We start from the raw sequence: 12,962 nt of genomic DNA, 5'->3' as shown, positions 1-12,962 counted from the left end.
ACACATATTTAGTTTGGCACTAAGTACAGAGAATCAGGGCTTGTGAATACTGAGCTGACGCTTATGAGCTAGGATTGAATTCATTTGCTCTTACTTTGCTTCCTGTGATAAGTGAGTTAAATGTGACGTCTTAATAACTATGGCTATTAATGGTTAATTGTTCTTTGAATCAGTGTGAAATCCTTAGTATTAAGGCCCCCTGGGAGTTTCTTGCTCTCTTTCTTTCATTTTAACTGTCTTTCTGAAATACTAGAATGTATTCTAAGCAGTGACACAGTTTACTCTGCATATCCTTTAATTATTTTCAGAGTATCTGGGAAAAGCCAAACTCTCCATTTATTTTTAAAACTTATGTAATAGTGATGCTACAATGCATAGTAGAGAATTAGGCAGGCACTTCTGTTTAGTTACCCAAATACTATGCGGAGGTGTACTTGGAAATTTCATGAGCCCCAGCATACTGAAATTTGTAATTTTCCAGCCCTTTTCGGTCTGGCTACGTCCACTGCTAAATAGATTTTGAAAGATTAAAAGATTAACAAGCTTGACTTGTATTTTTTAGCTGATATTATGGTAAAGTTATGTGAAAGATGGGTGTCAGATGTTTGGACGGGGGTGCAATTTAAGTGCTTGCCCTAGGCGCTATTTTCCCTAGATACGCCTCTGGTCTTGGATGATACCGATTATCTGGACCCTTTTCAATCTGACTTCTGCCCCGGATATGGGACTGAAACTGCCTTGGTCGCTCTAATGGATGACCTTTGCTGGGAGCTAGACAAGGGGAGTGTGTCCCTGTTAGTTCTGCTGGACCTCTCGGTGGTGTTCGATACCATCGGCCATGGTATCCTTCTAGATCGCCTCTTTATGGGAGTTGGAGGTACTGTGTTGGAGTGGCTCCATTCCTTTCTTGGGGGGAGGGTCCAGAAGGTAGTGCTGGGGGACTACTGCTCAGTCCCGTGGCCATTGGCCTGTGGAGTCCCGCAGGATTCAATTTTGTCTCCTATGCTGTTTAACATCTACATGAAGCTGCTGGGAGAGGTCATCTGGAGACTTGAACTGAGTTGTCAGCAATATGCAGATGACACTCAGCTCTATCTCTCCTTGTCACCTTATCCTAGGGAGGCAGTGGATGTCCTGAATCAGGGATTGGAGGCCGTGATGGGCTGGATGTGGGCTAATAAACTGAGACTGAATCCAGACAAGATGGAGGTAATGTTAGTAAGTAGGAGAGCCAATTGGAATGAGGAGATTTTACTGGTTCTGGATGGGGTTGCACTCCCCTTGAAGGAGCAAGTACACAGCTTGGGGGTACTACTGGACCTGGCTCTGCTTTTGGAAGCTCAGGTGGAGGCGGTGTCCAGGGGTGCCTTTACATAGCTTAGGCTAGTGTGCCAGCTATGCCCCTTTCTCGAGAAGGCAGATCTGGCCACAGTTACCCATGCCTTAGTCACATCATGGCTGGATTACTGCAATGTGCTCTACTTGGGGCTGCCCTTGAAGAATATCTGGAAACTGCAGCTTGTACAAAATGTGGCAGCTAGGGTTTTATCTGGAGCTGCCTGGTGTGATCACATCACACCTATTTGAAAGAGCTGCACTGGTTACCAGTGTGTTTCCAGGTCCAATTCAAGGTTTTGAGGTTTAAAGCCCTTAACAGTTTGGGCCCGGGATAGCTGAGGGACTGCCTGCTCCCAAGGGTTTCTGCCCGCTTGACGAGATAATCTAAGAGGGCTCTGCCAACAATGAGGGAGACTCGGTTGTCATGCACACGGAACAGGGCCTTCTCTGTTGCTGCCCCCAGGCTTTGGAATGCTCTCCCAGTGGCCATTCACTCTTCGGACTCCATCTCAGTTTTTAGAGAGCGTGTTAAATCTTGGCTTTTTATCCAGGCTTTTACATGATTGTTTTATTGCTGCTTATGTGTGTTTTTATCCATGTATAGTTTTTTGTTTGTATATTATATATTTTAAATCAGATTTGTTCTTATAATTTTACCCTAATACTTTTAACTATCATTTTTATTATATGTGTTTTAACTTTTGTAAACCGCCTTGGGATTGTTTTTAATGAAAGGCGGTATATAAATTTAACAGTAAAATAAATAAAATGTGCAACTGACTTAATCTCATCAGAGTTACAGGGCCAATATCTCTGCTCAATTGGAATTCCACTATATCTACCAGCCAAAAGTTCCAAAGGGAGGATATTCATATGGGCCCTCAAAGGCCCATCTATGTTTAGGGAAAGTAAGGAGGAATAGATAATCTGCTGGACGAATTCTCATCCCTCCACTAAGCAGGTGGAATGACCTAGATGTTGTCAACAGGTCTTTCTGAAACTCAATATCCCAGATCCTTTGTTTAATAAGTTCTTTGGCCCTGACCAAACCTACAGAGAGGATTGCCTCAGGTGAAAGACCATAGGTACGGAGTTTCCTGACACAGTTCTTCCACCAGCTCTAGCAGTGCCTATCCAAGGGAAGGAACCCAGAGGGCAATAAATTGATTCTTGCCCAATCAATTTCCTCTAAGATTGCCTGAAGCTGGGAGGCCACCAGTACCTATTGGCACCTATAGACATTGTGGTACTTATTGATTGGCTAGCTAATTGAATTTAGTGTGGTTTTTGCATGTTCGAATGGTCAGGCACTGTAACACCACACTTTTGACTGATAGCCACATGTGCGTGCATACACAACCACCCGCACAGTGCACCCTAATCAGTGTACTCACATCAACCTGAAAAGAAATAAGACGACAAATCGTTTGAAGAAAGGCTGACGGTGTTTGGAAAAGAAAGAAATTGAGGTATGTTGATGGCAACTTCCAAAACTGTAGAATTGTCTTGGAAACCAGAGTGGGGTTTAATGGTGAATGTAATCCACTGTGGAAAAGATAAGAAATCGATTTAAATGAGAGAAATGTAGATTTAGGTCCCACACCTTAAATGGCACAGCAGGAAAATGCTTGACTAACAAGCAGAAGGTTGCCAGTTCGAATCCCCACTGGTACTATATCGGGCAGTAGTGATATAGGAAGATGCTGAAAGGCATCATTTCATACTGCACAGGAAGAGGCAATGGTAAACTCCTGTATTCTACCAAAGAAAACCACAGGGCTCTGTGGGTGACAGGAGTAGAAATCGACTTGATGGCATACTTTACTTTTAGATTTAGGTCACGGCACTAGGAAAAAAAATCCTAACTTGAAAAACATTGAGCCATTATCTGTGCCTAAAGCTTCCAACCTTCACTAAATTCTTCAAGATCTATTTAGAATTCAGGTATGCATAAAATCTATCCAGATTTCCCAGCCCTTTCCTGTCTGTGTGCCTTTCTCCAGTGGGGCGGGGACAGCCTTCTTGGCTTCTGAGCCCTGTGGTGCTTTTCTAGTTATAGTCTCTAAATGCCTCTAAAGACCAGTTGCAGGGGATCAACAGCAGGAGAGAGGGCATGCCTGCAGCTCTTGCCTATGGGCTTCTAACAGGCATCTGGTGGGCTACTGTCTGAAACAGTATGCTGGACTAGTAGATAGGCTTTGTCCCTGATCCAACAAGGCTGTTCTTACATTCTGTTGCTGACACTTAAACAAGAGGCAAACCAACCTGCTTAAATGCCTCTGTGGGAAGTGAGCTCTGAATTTGCTTTATTGGTTATTAAAGTAAAGTTGTGGCAACCACAGAGCCATGTGGTTTTCTTTTTGGTAGAATACAGGAGGGTTTTACCATTGCCATTTCCCATGCAGTATGAGCTTATGCCTTTCAGCATCTTCCACAGGTGTTTCTCATAGTCTGGGAAACATACCAGTGGGATTTAAACCAGCAACCTCTTGCTTTCTAGGCAAGTGACTTCCCTGCTGCACTATTAGGTTAGAGCTGATTAATTCCCCTAATGCCAATCTTTCCATTACCCTTCCATTATGATCTCATAGATGATGGCATCAGAACTCTGGAGTCAGCAGCAGAAGGTGAGGTTCTGACAACTTTGTGGGGCAGATGGCTGCCTGGGCCATTAAGGTACAATCTGTAATGTGGAACCATTAGTTTTAAATGTCATCTTGTTACAGGTTGTCTGGTTAGGCTTCTGGCTAAAGACCCTGGTTTTCTGCCCCAGTTTTGCAATACACATCTTTCTGAAGCTCAAGCAGGTGCAGGAAGACAAATCCATTATTGTTGGAGTGCTCCAAAGTTTCAAAGATGAGGACTTTGTGAGTGTAGAACTGATTTATGCCTCTGTCCTAAGGCTTATCTACATGAAAGTAAGACCCATGTAGGTCAATAGAATTCCTAAGTTTGCAGTCTTGTGCAGTTCCCCATTACAAGGTGATTTGGAGCATCTCAAAGGAAGCTGTTTATCATATTTACCCAAATAGAATATGACCCTGAATTTAAGATGGCCACCTTTATAAAACATGGGTTAAATATAATTATACTATATTTAATAGAATAGTATTAAAAATAGTATAAATATGAGTTATACTATTTACCCAAAAGGAAGAGGACCCTAAATTTAAGATGATCCCCCAACTTCTAACATCAAATAACTTGGGGGGAAACTAATATTGGATTCAGGTATATACAGTACGCATGGGTGTGTGTGTGTGTGTGTTAGGGACGGTCAGATTTTTCCAAATATGCATTGGTTGGCTATGTAATGAATGGTTTTATATTGCAGCTAAAAGAGGCTAACCAAAGAGCATGATTTTGTTAGCCTTTAGAAAAAACTAGATCTTGCTTAACTACTCCTTAAAACATTACTTAAGGCTGCAATCTTCCTCCCACATAAGCGTGCAATTGAACTTATTGGGACAAACCTGAGTAAATATGCATAGTCAGGTGTCAATATTGTATTAGGGCCTGAAACTCTGAATGATATGGATGATTCCAGCCCACAAGAGCTTAGGGTTTAGGCAGCTCATTTCAATAGTTGAGATACTTCCCCCCCCACACACACCATTCTGTAATAGTACTATAGCATGCTGTCCTCAAATATTGTAGTTTGTAGCCTCATACTACAAACTACATCTTGCATCTACATACTCAACTTGCATCTCTCTGTCCACAAATGGGCAGGGAGCATACCGTGCGTGGTTTGTTGCCCATCTTTTAGTGCTCACAGTTAGGAAGTAATCAGCCTCCTTTTGCTCAGCAATACTGCCTGCTTTACTTTTACCTCTTGTTCTTGCAATATACTTTATTTTTAGTTCCCATATTTAAGTTTGGAAGCTGCTGTGCCCCTCCCATCTAGCACATTTGCCTTCTCACGCACATTTATCCAGGTCTGCACAACCCCAACTACAAATTGCTTTTAACAGAACTTTTAAAAACAATGCTGGGGTGAGACGGGGGTGCAAAGAGGAACTGAGATCTATAGCTTTTTATTAGTATTATGTTTAAAGTCACTCAGTGCTGTACAAATACTAAACATGGAACAAGCCTCCCCAGAGATTTAACTTCATCAATGATAAGACGCACTAGGAAATGAAAATAGAGTATAGAATGATCTTGACAATCTCAAACAGTCCTCCTTTGTCCTTTCTAGTTTCTTCTTAATATTGGCCTAAAAAGAAAATGCTTAAGATACTATAGTTCTTCCTCTTCTCCTTTTCATGTGCCCTCTTCTCTACATATATTTACCTCAATAAAGTGCTGATAAAATCCGGCTGCTTAAGTTTCCACAGCAATGTGCAAATCCACTCCCACATCTCAAATAAAGGAGAGGTCTGATAAAAGCTGTTTAGCAGGGATGTTCTTGGGAACCTGCTTGCATGCCTCCACCTTATGCATACACTGAAATCGAAAACCACTGGAACTGATGGTGAGCAGCATCATTTTGCTGTCGTAGAGATTCAGGGGAAAGACGACACTGGAAGAGAATAACACAGTACCTTTTTGCATCCTTTGTGTTTCCTTGGACTCTTGCAGGAGTCTATGAGATGGAGCTACCACCTAATAGCCACTCAACAGCGTGGAGGAGAGTGTGGATGCAATAACCCTATCACCATCATCAGGTATTTATAAGCAAGCACTTCTGTAGTATGGTGTGTAAACTGGGATGGAACAGCGCAAAGGAAATGCACACAAGGCTGCTTAGACATTGTGTTAGGTCCCAGGTTCTTGAGCTATGGCTGCCTCTTTCTCCTCCTCCCCCACCTACATTCAGAGGTTCTGACTTGCCTCTCACCTCATATCCACCTTTTTCCTCAGCTGAAGGGTGGAAATGTAACTAGCTTGGTGCTCTCTAGGGTGCTGGGCATCTGTTAAGAGTGTCGTGCCTTATAACTTTATATATATGGCATTATAGACAGAGGTGCATCTAAGTAATTTTGGAGTCTGGACCTAAAGGCCTTTGGAAGTCCCCCGCCCACCGCAAATTAAGCATAATCGTGCTCCACCAGGCGACCACCCAGGACAAACTAAAGAGGATTGGGGGGGCCCAGAGATTGTGGAGGCCCTGGACTTTGGCCCAGAAGTCCAGGGGTAAGAGCACCTCTGATCATGGAGTTGGGCCCCATCCCAGGCACAAGCACCCATCTTAACCTCAATGTGACAGGAGCAGAGAGCAGCTGCACTGTAGTGAAGTGTCCTCAGCACAGTAGATGCAGTTAATTTGAGAGTTATTCCTCTACCACAACCCCTTCCCCCCCCCACCACCACCACCAAAAAAAGAAAGAAAGAAAAGAAAGGCAGAAGCAATGTCACAAACTGCAAGGGAAGGCATAAAATCCCACAGGCTCCCTGAACTAATCAGGGTAGGTGGGAAAGAGAGTAAACCTTCCAGAACTGAAGGACAGAAATCAGTCAAATGTGTGACCAATCAACCCTCCTACATTTCTTCAAAGAGAGGTTTCTTGGGCTACAAGTCCACCCAGTGCCCTAGCTATGGACCACCCAGCAAGCTTTTTTACATCATGTATCCAGACAGATCATCCTGGAGAGAATCTGTGTGGTCGCTAAGAGTCGACACCGACTTGACAGCACTTAATCAATCCATCCATACTGTAGAGCTCCCCCCACTCCTTTCAACAAGCACTCTCCGTCCCACATATCTTGGTGTTGGGGTGGGGGCATTGCTGTTTGGCTTGGGGGGGGCAGTTCCAAAAGAACTCCCCTCACATTTGTTATGGACCACAGCTCTAGCCCTATCAATGCTACAAACTCTGGATAGCATCCACAGTGGCTACCTTGTGGAAGGACTTGTTGCTGTGCTCCACAAGGTTCTGCTACAATAGCGGAAGAGGAATCACCTGAATGCATGTTAGGCAAGGAGATCCCCATTTGTACATTTACAGGCTTATTGCAAGAGGCTGTGCAACACGTTGCACAGGAGTTTATGCAAGGCAAGTCTGGAACAGAGGTAAAAGCAGTGTATACATATCCATAGGGCCAGGTAAACTTCTTTAATGACCATGCACTGTGTCCTTATGCTAGCATAATAGCATTCATGCTAGTGCAAGACTAGTGTAGATGCTACAAAGAGTAGCATCCAAACAAGTCTGACACTAGCATAAAGAAATGTTATTTAACAATACAATTTTCCAAGGAAATTTGCCAGTTAAAAGTAAGAATATGGCCAACAATAAAATAACAAGAACAATGAGAAGATGACAAATTAGATACGTAACTGAAATCACAGGATCTAAATCAATTAGAGCAAAAGAACAATTAATGAAAGGCAGAAGAAAAATAAATCCTACAAAGCCTTGCAGAAGAATAAAATTTTTCAAGGTCTATCTAAACTTAAAGGCAACGAGGAAGAGGGCTGGGTGGATTTCCTCAGGGAGAGAGTTCCATAACTGCAATGGAGCCTCCAAAAAGACTCTGATCCAAAGCCAGCATCAGAAGTCTGCATCCTTGGACGGTTGCCAAGGTCCTTGGAGGGCCCAGTGCCCATGGCTTTCACAGCAGTGGAATGCTCCCTCTCAACTGAGAGAGTCATTCCATTTATGCATCCTCTCTCATTTGTGGATAGAGGAATGTTTGAGGGAGGCAGTGACAGAACTTCATCATTGCTTCCTCAAAATTAGGTAAGGGTGCAGTTTGCAAACCAGCCAAAGCTGCTATAAGGCTTTCTGGGCTCCTAATGTGACCTGAACATCCAAGGAGGGCTCCCAAACTGCATACAGGGGTCTTCAGGAGAAGTCCAACCCCATGGTTGAACACACTTTCATCCAGATCCATGCTCTCATCAAATAGCATTTGCCTTGTCTGGATTAAATTTCAGGTTGCTTGCCTTCAGCCAGACCAGAACTGCTTTCAGGCAGTGTTTTAGCGTTTCCATGCTGATTTCCCTGAGATTAGCTGATGGAAATGAGAGCTGAGTATTGTTGGGATTTTGGTAGCACTTTAGCCCAAGTCTCTGGTTGATCTCTTCCAGTGGTTTCATCCAGATATTAAAAGGCAGCGGGGCGGGCACCTGAGCAACATGGGATTCTCAGGCATACCATAAATCAATCTTTGATTTAAGGATACTGTTGTCAAAGCTTATGAAAGCTATTCAGAGGACCTGGAGAATCAACTGGGCTGCATTTCCCCCCATCAGTCTTTCAGGGCATGTCATCCACCAGAGCAACCAATGAAGTTTCTGTCCTCAAATCAGACAACACCAGAGTGGAGAGGACTTAAGTAATCACTGTTGCCCAGAACTGCCTAGAACTGAGAAGGTGCCATGGATTCCAACACCTTGCCCCCAAATGGCAGATTTTATACAAGTGGATAGTTGCCTAAATCAACTAGAGTAGTTTTCTTTAGGAGGGGTTGCACCATTGGTCTTTTAAAACATGGTACCCACACAGTCTCTTAGAGAGGCATTCGCCACTTTTGAAATCCAAGAGCATAAGCCAGCTCTGGTACCTTTGGTCAGTCAGTATGCGGAAGGTTCAAGTGTGCATGTAGGTGGGCTTCAGTCCTCCAAGCAGTCTGTCTGCTACTTCAGACTGAACAATTATCTGTAACAACTGGAGGCGATGTCATACAGCCTGCATAGATCTCTGAGTCTGCTGCCATGCTGAAGCCTTGTCGCAATAGATGTGAATGATTTTTATCTGCAAAATGTATAGCAAACTGGTCACAGTGGAGTACCAAGTGTTTGATCAACTGCACCCCTAGGCCAAATTGCAACAGACCCCTTACCACTTGGAAAAGCTCAGCGGGCTGTAATTTTGCAGATGTAATAGTGGTGAAGGGTGCTTTCTTTGCTGCCACCACCACTGCAGAGTATATTCTCATATGGATTCTTCTAGCCTGTGTTCAGTCAGATTAATCACAAGTCTCTCACCATTTGCACTTTAGCTTTCAGCCTAAAGTTTTAATTGCCCTCAGCTCCTCAGGATACCAAGGAGCTATGTTTTAATTGCCCTCAGCTCCTCAGGATACATGAGCCCTATGACTTGGGTGAGGGCATCTAGGAATGATCATATCGATTGCCCAGCTCACTTCCTGTTTCCAGAGAAAGATCATCTCCGTGAAAAAAATCCCCCAGATACACCAGGAAACCGCCAAGTAGTTATTCAGCACAAAACTATTATTCTCAGAATTTCCTTGGAAGAGGGGAGGCTGTTATGCTGGCTGAAGCCTGCACTGTGAACATGTGTGCTGTCTCTAGTTGCTTCAGAGGAAGTGGGACAAAAATAACCCTTTCTATCCCCAAAATAACCCCTTCTATCTTCAAACCTTGGGTCGAGGGTACTTAAGAGAGCGCCTTCTCTGTCATGAACCCTGTTGCCTATTAAAATAATCTGGAGAGGTCCAGTTACGGTTGTCACCAGCTCATTTGGTGGTGACTCAGAACCGGGCCTTCTCTGTGGCTGCCCCAGGGCTTTGGAATATGTTTCCTGTCAAAATAAGAGCATCTCCTTCTCTGTTTGCTTTTAAGAAGACCCTCAAGACACACCTGTTTTCTCAGGCTTTTAACTGAAATTAAATTTACATTGTTTGTTTTTATCCTATGAGATTGTTTTGACTTTTTATTCCATGAAATTGTTTTAGTTGTTTTTACTCTGTTTCATATCTGCTGTGTTCTACATTGTGTAGACTGCCTAGAGATGCACATATCAGGCAGTATATAAACAAACAAACTGTTCGGGTCAGTTTTGAAGTGATAACAGTTAGAACTAGATTCCATGGTTTGGAAGCATGGCTTGGCATCTGAAACCCACATAGAAGTTATTCCATATGGTTAAAAAAACCATATGGATTTGGGTTTGACATCCCAGTTAACTCACATGGATTTGAAAACCAGCTTTCAGCTGAAAACATATATTCCTCAATATTTCCCTGCATTCATTCATTTTCAGAATATAGCTATTTCCTGGGACTTGACTTCTCCCTAGGAGTTCCCTGCTCCTAACTACACAATGAGGCATCTTTCCTTATTGAAGAGTAATATTTTGCTTCTAATTTCACCCTCCAGCCAACACACAAATTAACGTGTAAAGTAATGGGGACAATTACACCACAAGCCCATTGTACCTTTTTTGGTGGATTTCTGGTGAGGAAGGTCTCTACTGCTCATTTAGCCAGCTTGAGACATGCTGCCAACTGGAAAGTTCTGGAAGCTATCACATGGTTGAAGTCTGCTTTCATTTCACTGTTCTAATTTGGGATCTCAATTTGAATTCCAAAGCCACAGTATGAAAGAGCTAGGTATACCAAGCTGGAGATTTTGTATTCCCCCCCGCCCCCACTCTCTCTCTCTCTCTCTCTCTCTCCTACATATTTGTTTACATAGAAAAAAATCTGACAAGATTTTGCCTACATAGAGCATTCACAAGACTGGATTTGTATTAGGGTGCTTCAAGAAGACAGCTTCTTCAGTGACTTTAATTCCAGCCTACAATGTAAAACAATGTATTTTACAGAAGAAAGACCTCCACCTTTGTGGTTATGAATGGAAGTTGTTCAATTTGTGCAATGGTTGCTGTTGCCACTAGTAAGCTTGAACTTGTGGTGATCAATGCAGGGATTAGTGATACTGTACTTTGTGGGTCGGGGTGATGGGTGTGTTGTGTGCATATCTGTTGTAAAAGTCTTACGATTGCCAGGGAGTGCTGATGCTTGGGTGTTAACTGACCATTGTGTTTTCCACCCAAAAGCTAACTTGTTACAGTCACTTTGTGCAGGTCTACTACTTTATTTATTTGTTTTTTTATTTATTTGCCACCTGACTCCAAAGGCTCTAGGTGGTTCACAAAAAGAAACACAATAGAAACAGAATAAAAACCAACTATTAAACAACCATTAAAGAATTTAAAACATTCAAAGATTACAGCAATTACAAATTTAAACCATTCAGAGGTTACTAAAAGCCTGGCCAAAAAAGTGTGTCTTGTTAAGCCATTAATGTCTATAGGCAGCACATTCCACAGCCCAGGAGCGACTATAGAGAAGGCCCACTCCCAAGTCATTGCCAGATGATACAGAGATGGACCTCTCTTGATGAACTTAATGTGCAGTGGGGATCATGCAGAAGAAGGCACTCTCCCAGGTAACCTGGTCCTAGGCCGTTTAGGGCTTTAAAGGTAATTACCAGCACTTTGTATTTTGCCTGGAAACCTATTGGCAGCCAATGCATAATATGGTCTCTCCAAGAAACCCTGGAGACCAATCTAGCCGCTGCATTTTGAACCAACTGAAGTTTCCAAACTATATACAAAGGCAGCCCCACGTAGAGTGCTTTGCAGTAAACAAGCCTAGAGGTTACCAGAGAGTGCACTACAGTTCTGAGGTCATTGTCTTCAAGGAATGGATGCAGCTGTTGTATCAACCAATGTTGATAGAAGGTGCTCCTGGTCATAGCCTCAACCTGAGAAACCAGAGTGAAGCCTGGGTCCAGAAGGACTCCCAAGCTACAAACCTGTTCCTTCAGGGGGAGTGGAACCCCATCTGGAACATGAAGATCTATCATGTCCCTCCAAGTATGCTTGTATTCAGCTTAAATTTATTATCCCTCATCCAGTCTATTACTGCCTTTTGGGGGGCTATGCCATTTCCTCATTATGATGTTATGGATAAATAGATAACACTCTGCTCCAAATCTGATGATCTCACCCAGCAATTTCATGTAGATGTTAAAAAGCACTGGAGACAGGATGGAGCCCAGAGGGACACCATACAATAGTTCTCGTTTTAGAGAGCAGCTATCTCCGAGTGACACTATCTGGAATCTACCATCGGGGAGGAGATCTGGTCTTGTGGTAGCAAGCATGACTTGTCCCCATAGCTAAGCAGGGTCTGCCCTGGTTGCATATGAATGGGAGACTTGATGTGTGAGCACTGCAAGATATTCCCCTCAGGAGATGAAGCCGCTCTGGGAAGAGCAGAAGGTTTAAAGTTCCCTCCCTGGCTTCTCCAAGATAGGGCTGAGAGAGATTCCTGCCTGCAACCTTGGAGAAAACGCTGCCAGTCTGTGAAGACAATACTGAGCTAGATAGACCAATGGTCTTACTCAGTATATGGAAGTTTCCTATGTTCCTATGTACCAGAGAGATAGGAACGGAACTGCTGTGAAGCAGTGCCAACTATTCCCAAATCCCCCAAACAATCCAGAAGGATACCATGGTCGATAATCTTGAAAACTGCAGAAAGGTCCAAAAGAACCAACATAATTACTCTTCCTCTGTCCATTCCTTGGTAGAGATAATCCATCAGGCCAATCAAGGCTTTCTCCACCTCATAGCCTGCACTAAAGCCAGTTTGAAATGGATCAGTATCATCCAAAACTGCCTGGAGTTGATCAGCTACCAGCCTCTCAAATGACTTTGTCCACTATAAACATATATTGGATTTTATATCCTCCAACATTTTACCAATACAAATAGGGACATGCCCGTGGATATGCCGGATGTGTGACCAAGTCATGGTGTACAGTTCTGACTACAAGCATATAACAAACAGAAAGCAAGTAATAAAGTACATGCAAAGCACATTATTCCAGATTACCAAAGCAGATGAGCCAGGCCTATGGC

General features: G+C 43.2%; 1 protein-coding gene across 1 annotated transcript in view; it reads left to right on the top strand.

Moving 5' to 3' along the window:
- Positions 1-3,953: 3,953 nt before the first annotated feature.
- Positions 3,954-12,962, top strand: part of ANO7 (anoctamin 7) — a 57,722-nt gene continuing 48,713 nt past the window's right edge. The window contains exons 1-2 of the mRNA XM_053309004.1: positions 3,954-4,014; positions 5,923-6,008. The gene's annotated coding sequence lies outside the window, so the exon portion shown is untranslated. The remainder of the gene's footprint in view (positions 4,015-5,922; positions 6,009-12,962) is intronic.

The sequence above is a fragment of the Hemicordylus capensis genome, chromosome 3 (assembly GCF_027244095.1).
Source record: "Hemicordylus capensis ecotype Gifberg chromosome 3, rHemCap1.1.pri, whole genome shotgun sequence".
NCBI lineage: Eukaryota > Metazoa > Chordata > Lepidosauria > Squamata > Cordylidae > Hemicordylus > Hemicordylus capensis.
Note: the sequence above shows the minus strand (reverse complement) of the source record. Positions and strands in the feature narration are given on the sequence as shown.